The sequence below is a fragment of the Herpailurus yagouaroundi genome, unplaced genomic scaffold (assembly GCF_014898765.1).
Source record: "Herpailurus yagouaroundi ecotype Mexico unplaced genomic scaffold, PumYag 180, whole genome shotgun sequence".
NCBI classification, from domain to species: Eukaryota; Metazoa; Chordata; class Mammalia; order Carnivora; family Felidae; genus Herpailurus; species Herpailurus yagouaroundi.
Genome location: NW_024412411.1, coordinates 18,687,256 through 18,694,860, shown reverse-complemented (window position 1 = coordinate 18,694,860; position 7,605 = coordinate 18,687,256). Strand labels below are relative to the sequence as shown.

Here is a 7,605-nt window from a genome sequence, read left to right as displayed (position 1 = left end):
CTCAGCTGCCTTGATTCCCTGCATGGCATTGCATATTACCCATGCAGAAATACTGAACTGAGAACTCTCAGGGACTGGGGCTAAGAGGAATGAAAAGGTTTTCTCAAACCAATTGAATGTTATAAGACTATGTCACAAACCAATAGTAAGAGAGAGAATTTATGTTAAATGTTTAAGCTTCCCCTTTAATATTATCTCCAACTTCCCAAATGCAGTTTTATTCAGATTGGTTTGAATCATGGGGTGTGGAATAACAGGAAATCCCTATGATATTGAACCTAGAACTCTGTTTCCCTACCTGAGTTGTTGAAAACACTTCCAGGATTGAATACAGGAATTAATTATAGCCATTTTTCTTTTGCACCTTCTCTTGGACCAGAAGATCCTTGAAAAATGGAAATTACAGTCAGAGGAAGTCTGAGATGGCTCCTCCAAAGGTTTGTGAGAGGCAATATATGTAGTGGACAAAACACAGAATCCAGAGGAGGACTATGTTCAATTCTCAGCTTTGTCGTGTCCTGTTATGTGACAGAGGTAAGTTGTTTAATTTCTCTGTAACTCAGTTTCCTTCTCTACAAAGTGGGGCAATAATTCTTATTTTATTGGACTGTTGTGAGAAATGGTTGCATTAATACAAGTAGAGCATGAAGTAGATCTGCACACAAGTACTTTAAAATCATTAGCTATTATTACCTAGAGAAAAAGACTTCTCAGCTTTTGTGTTCTCTCCAATTCTTTCCAGTTGGAATCTTAGGAAAGGTCAAGGATGGTAATATCTGTGTGGTGCTGCTAATTCAAAATTTCATGAATGACTATATCCAAAAGATAAATTGAAAAGGTTAAGTGGAGGCCAAGATGATCTGGCAATAGGAGATTTGGGTTTTAGCCCTGACACTAAAGACTTGTTTGACATTGCAAAATCTCTTGGGCTGTCTCTTCTCATTAGTTAATTAAGAGTTTGGACTAGGTCAGCATACCCCAAAGCTTGTACTACAAAAAACTTATACTGATGATGATATTCTTTAGAAATATTTTCATATGTGCTTTCATAACCTATAAATCTTCACTGTGTACCCTCCAACCCACTGAGTCAATGGCATTGGTCCCCTCAGGGAGAAATTACTCTACCTACAACTAAGTGGTCCTTCTTTAGGTTTAAATCACGGTTGACTTCACTATTTTTTCTAAATCTCTCTAGACAACAGTGTAGAGAATAAAGATTCGTCACAAGAGAAAAGGGATTCCTAAAATTCTGAGCTAATTTTACATATAAAAACACCAATAAGATAGTCCCTTACGGCTGGCAGAGGGAGCAAAGGGGGAGGGATTCAAATAGGGGAAGCAGACAAGGGATGCATGTCAAGGCATCCACATAGTTGGGGAGTGGGGATAGATCTCAGGCTTTGTTAGATAGCTTGAAGGAAAGTCCAAAGCTTCCCTGATGTGCCAACATGAGGACAAAGCTTCAGGATAAACAATAGCAATAAGTGTAGCTGGGCACAAACAGGTCCTAAGTTTATACGCCTCAACTACCTTCAACTCTGAGCTAGTGTGAAAAGGCTCCAGAATTTCCCATACGCCCCAAGGTGGGTAGGGTAGGGGATATATGGGAAAGTAGCTACATAAAGAACCAGTGATCTTTCATAGAATGACATGACAAAAATGACATAGCGAGGAGAATACTCCATTGTGGAAAAGACAGCTGTGGCCAGGAGCTGAAAACAAAACATTTCAATAAAAACGAGTATGTAGCACTAGCAAGAGCTTATGTGGAGTCAAGTAACAAATGAAGGCCCAAAAGTCCAACTTTGCCCAAATAATAAATTCTAAGCTAACTAGCCATGTTTTAGCAAACCCCAGGGCAAGGAACCAATGGGTCAGACCAGTCATCCTATAGCAGAGGCTGGCAAGAGTCCAGAGGAAAGAACACAGACCCTGTTGCCAACAGGTAACATAAGCAAGCCCATTTTTACCCTTATAGCCAACTGTCCAATTTGAGAAGATGAGGGAGATAATACAACTTCTTCAACCTTTCACCCAGAGAGACAAACTTACCAAAGAGACTGCTTAAACTTGAAAACTCTTGAGATATTTCTGATTGGCAGTTAAAGTTACCCACACTCCTATACTCACTCTATAGCATGACAAACCATCCATTCAGCAGTGTAAGAGCTCATGAAGACCATTCGATTGATAACAGAAACTGAAGAAGCTAATTATTGTGTGACTAAATCTCCAACTGTATAACACATTCATCTAACATGATGTCCTATTAAAAAGAAACTTCCATATTCACATATATTCAGAAAACATTATGTCAAATACCTTCCTTGTCCACAGATTCATCATTCATATTGCATATTAAAGATTCTGAGACAGCCTACAGGTCAGAAATCTGTTTAGATGTTTTTGACTCCTGTTACAGTTTTGTCTAACACTATTTTCCCAGACTTTACTTCTGGTAACAGATCTCTCCCCCCAAATATTCTATGGCGTAAGGACCAGTTTAGGAATGGGTCTATAACTCAAGCTGGGTCATTCAAATCCCTCAGTGGCATCTTCTGTCTCAAGCTGGTGAGGAACAGCCTTTTATGTTTGCAAACACCAAGAAGAGCAATTTAGAGCTTTCTGTAGTCGTGTCACAGAAAGAAGCAGACCAGAGAGTCAGAAAAAACAAGTGAACTGAGGGTTTTAAACCTGGCTGGTCTCTTCTCCTCCTGGTTACAACACTTTGAATTAGAGTTTTTGCTCTTGCAAATAAAGACTCCAAACCAACAATAAGCCACTTAGGTTTTTGTGGTTTGGGTTTTTTGTTTTGTTTTTTTGTGAGGTTTTTTTTGATAAATAAATAAATAAACAAATCAAGGAATATACTTTTGGAAATGCTGATTTTAAACATGTGATGTCTATTTTTTTTTTTCCAATTTCTTTTATAGGACCAAAAACCTGTAAAGCGCAGAAAGGTGACCTCATATCCAAGGTAAGAAATCCTCCCTTGCCAAAGACAGGCATAGTGCTATTTGTCTTTAAAATGCTTTATTAATGAGAAATTTGAATCCAGACATTTTTAAGCCTCCATCAGTGTCTTCCATTACTTCGTCATTAATGGAAATGGCAAAATACTCACTAAAAATTACTTCCAGAACACGAAATGGATATTATACTGTTTAAATGGATGTCATATAAAAATAATTTGCTTTAATCATAGCAAAACCCATTGCTATGATGCCATATTCTTTGGGAACCTTAGGGATTTCTTCATTTAGAGTAGAATGAATTTTGACTAGGCATAAGTGCTTTTTGCAAAAGAGTAAATTCACAAAACCCAATATGTTGAAAATACAACCAGGTGTGAGTGGCTTTAAAAAAATAAATTATGCCAAGATACATTGCCCAGCTGTGTTTCACAGTTTCAAGGGATCTTAAGATATATTCAGGCATTGGGGGCTCAATAATACTCAAATTATATTTTCCTGTGTCTTTTGTGCCTAATTTAAAACCTATTTACAAGAGAAATGAAGACATAGCATTTTCTGGCTCTGTATATTTAATTTACTGAAGAATGTTGCTTAGCAAAATTTTTACATGATAGTCATGTAGCTTTTGATAGGAGATGGATTTTTTCAAAATTAACTTATTTTAACCATTAAAAAATGTAAAAACTGAACAACAGAAATTTAAATTCCATTCTTATGGATACATAGTTTAGTGGAAAAGGCCTAAACTAAGCTGGGGCATCTGGTAAAATTGGGTTCAAATTTCAGTCATACCAATTGAGGGGTTGGGTATCTTAAGAAGTTAGCAAACTTCTTCTAATCTCATTAGCTGATTTGTAAAATGGGTATGACAAGGCTGTCAAGAATAATACGTGATATTATAACTGAAACTGCCTAGTGCAAATCAAGCACTCTTTCCTCAACCTTCTAGTATAGAAATAATGGTAGCAAATGGTCCTAGGTGTTCTGAGGACAGTTTTACTTCTCAATTTCTAACTGATTATTTTAAAGTAGTATTTAAATTAACCTCACCATAATTATGGATTCCAAAAACATTTCAGTAACTCTGTAAAACCACAGATGTACAGCTACCAAATTCTGCAGACATTCAATGAGAATTTATTAGGTTCCCATGCAAGAATGTATACAAAAGAATTCACATAAATGAGAAAATCTATGTACTGAAGTTTCATCACGTTCCAGGGAGAAACAAAGTAATAACCAGAATATGAGACAACCTTGCTTAAGTGACTCTGGATGGATGTGAATCCTCCTTCTTTTTGGTAAAATCCCCAAGGGGGTTGATATTATCTCCCCTAAACCTGAAGACTCCAAAGCAGGATTGTCTGCTAGAAATAGAAGTCCAGCCACAAACATGGGCCACATATGTAATTTTAAATTTTTCATAAGCTACATTTTATTTTATTTTAACTTTTAATGTTTATTTTTGAGAGAGAGAGAGAGAGAGAGAGAGCGAGCAAAAACAACCATGAGCAGGGGAGGGGCAGAGATAGAGGGAGACACAGAACCTGAAGCAGGCTTCAGGCTCTCAGCTGTCAGCACAGAGCTGGATATGGGGCTCAAACTCACAGACTGTGAGGTTATGACCTAAGCTAAAGTTGGATGCCCAATGAACAGAGCCACCCAGGTGCCCCTAAGCCACATTTTAAAAAGGGAAAGGTAAAAGTAATCTTAAAATGATTTTCTAATGATAATATTTATATTTATTATGCAATCCACATAAAAATTACTAATGAGATATTTGATTTGGGCGAAGGGGTTAAGTTTTCAAAATCTGATATGTATTTTGCAGTTATAGCCCATTTTAATTTAGACTAATCATATTTCAAGTGCTTGATAGCCACATACCTTTAGCAGCTGGACATCACAGCTTAGAGAATGGGTATGTCACCTAATCATAGCCAAGTGGATGCTCCCACCCAGGAATTTGAATCTTGGGGAAGTGGCACAAAATCTTAGTCAATTAGAATTTCTTATAGTAGTTGCAGTAAAGTTGAGTCCAATTGCATGGAGTAAGATATAATTTGACAGTATCTGTTCACTGATAACAGAGCCAGTCACTGTGTTCTAGGTAAATCACTCTCATAGCACGATTCAGCAATTCTTGGTTATTCCTTAAATTTGCGTGATCTCCATAATGCCATACTAATGAATTTATTTTCTTCTTATATGAAGCAGAATTGGTAATTTTGCTTGCAGTTGGGAACCCAAACTAATACGAAGATATTTTGGAGGAACAAAGTAAAATTAGAGACTTGAAAAGGAATATAAAACTTCTACGGAGTTTTACATTTTATCATAGGTAAAAAGTCAGACAAGTATAAACTGAAAGGATAGACAGGACGTAAAAAGGTGGATATGAAGTAAAATCGCCTACTTCAGCCCTTTGCTCATATGTTTCTCTTTTTGGAGAGGGAGGAATCAGGGAGGCTGTTATTGCATGGTGATTTGGAGGGGGGGGAGGAGGAATTACTCAAGAAGGCAGGCAAAGAGGAAGATGAAGCTGAGTAACGTCAATGGGGCTGAGTTCTACTCTCTGGTTGATAAAAGTTTAGAAAAGTATCAGGCCGTATAAACTACCCAACAACCCAGTGTCACAGAATAAATATCTATCTAACCTTGTCAAAGTAAATGAGAATAGACATATGGTATCTTTAAAATTTAACACATCTCTAGTGTTTTCATTCATTAAATGGACTCAATCAGGAATATCAGGTTTTGGGACCGGTTGATGTAATTTAGTAAGGGCTTAACTAAGGAAAATTCACAAAGATCAAACATGTCCCTCGTTTTGTCATTTTCTAGTACCCACCGATTTTGATGGCCCCAAATTTTTTGGCAATTTCAAGACTAAAGACTTAAAACATGGTCAACTATTATGCTTCAGCACTAATATATTTCTCACTATTGGATAATAATAGAAATCAATTAGCCCAACTTTCATTTTTGTGGAATTGAAGACCTTTAGCTACTAATCTTCTGAGGTTTCATTTGGTTATGGGCTGAATTGTCTTACCCTAAAATACAAATTTTGAAGTCCAATGTTTAAGTTGGATAAAGGAAGATTCTAGTATTGTCAGTAAGGAGAATACAAAGGGAGAATAAGTAGAACCAGAAATGGTTAACTAGTAAGACTGGCTGTACTCTGAGTGTCCGTGTCAAGTTTAGTGATTTTGTGAGGCAGAGCAGGATGGGGCTAGAGGAGAGGTGCCAGTGAGAAGAATTGTTTCCACATATTTTAGACTTAGCCTAAGAGAGGAGATAGTACTGCATTCAACTTCAACGGTAAACACATGAGCATGATTGTTGTGACTTGTAAGGGCAGAAATTGGAGCTTTATCTGGCCTGGTAAAGTTAATTTATGATACAGTATAAATATGTGCTCTGTGAGAATTGTTTAGTGAGAGTGTATGATCTCTATGTTCTAGTCAAATCAAGAATAGAAATTAAGTATAATTACTGTTGCTATAATTGTTTCCTAATATTGTTTTAGAATATACAAAGGCAGTGCAAATGAGAAAGGTTATAAGAGGATAGTAATGGGCAATACATTTGGGCTATTTAATTCTCAACAATGGTCTTTTTTTATTTTCCAATATTCAATAACAATATAATATCTTTAGTATGATAAACATTTTACACAATGCAATGAAATGGGATGTTATGTGCTTTAAGCAAAGCAGATGGAATAGAAAAATAAAGATGAGAATTGGTGGGGTGACAGAGAGAAAAAAAGAGAGAAAAAGGAGAGTACCCGTTTTTTACAAGAACATGAGATCATAATGTCATTACATTCCTCTGATACTAACCCAGAGTGAAAAGAAGCAATGAAGTATCACCATCAATATGCTACCAATCTTACACAATGTTTATCTTTTTTTAATGATTCTCAGCAATTCAAGAAAGTACACATATTTATTTCTATCTGGGAAGATACTGTGTAAAACTAAATGGTGTACAGGACAAGCTGCATAATTTGCAGGAGGCAGTGAAAAATAAAAAATCCTGGACCCCTTATTAAAAATTATTAAGAATTTCAGGATGGAAGATAGCTGAGCATTAAATCAAACATGCAGCCCTTCACCAGTAGGCCCTGTACAACTGCACAGGTCATGCCCCCAGGAAGCCAGTCCTGATGATAAATTTAGGAGTATGACTCATTAGAGATCAGCCATCCATGAACTGAGTTTGAATCATTATGTGTATCTTAGGGTAACTTCTTCTAAGTTATTTTTAGAAGGTGATAAGGATAGCTGTTAAATTCCAGGCCACAGTGTTTCAAGGGACATAATGAAAATCCTGTCACTATTTGTGAGCAGAACCCTCTGGAGAAATGTATTCCATGAGGTCCCTTTCTCTGGCACTAAAGGGAATTAGCTGATGAACCCAATCCACTTTGCCTAGTTATTGAAGTACAACACCATCATCAGGCACAGTGGCTTGATAGGTGGTGTCTTCTTCATTGCAGAATTTTCTTTCTTCCAACATTCAACAAGTATTTTATCAAATTTTATGGAACTTACTGCCAGTCATTTAATTAAAGACCTAAGTTCATTCTCTGCTGTGCTCCCTAACATTCCTAACTGCT

The 7,605-nt window shown here is 36.7% G+C and overlaps 1 long non-coding RNA gene across 1 annotated transcript in view; it reads left to right on the top strand.

The window, feature by feature from the left end:
- Window positions 1-2,918: 2,918 nt before the first annotated feature.
- Window positions 2,919-7,605, top strand: part of LOC121039407 (uncharacterized) — a 78,842-nt gene continuing 74,155 nt past the window's right edge. Inside the window, exon 1 of the long non-coding RNA XR_005794749.1 lies at window positions 2,919-2,980. This is a non-coding gene — a long non-coding RNA (uncharacterized LOC121039407). The remainder of the gene's footprint in view (window positions 2,981-7,605) is intronic.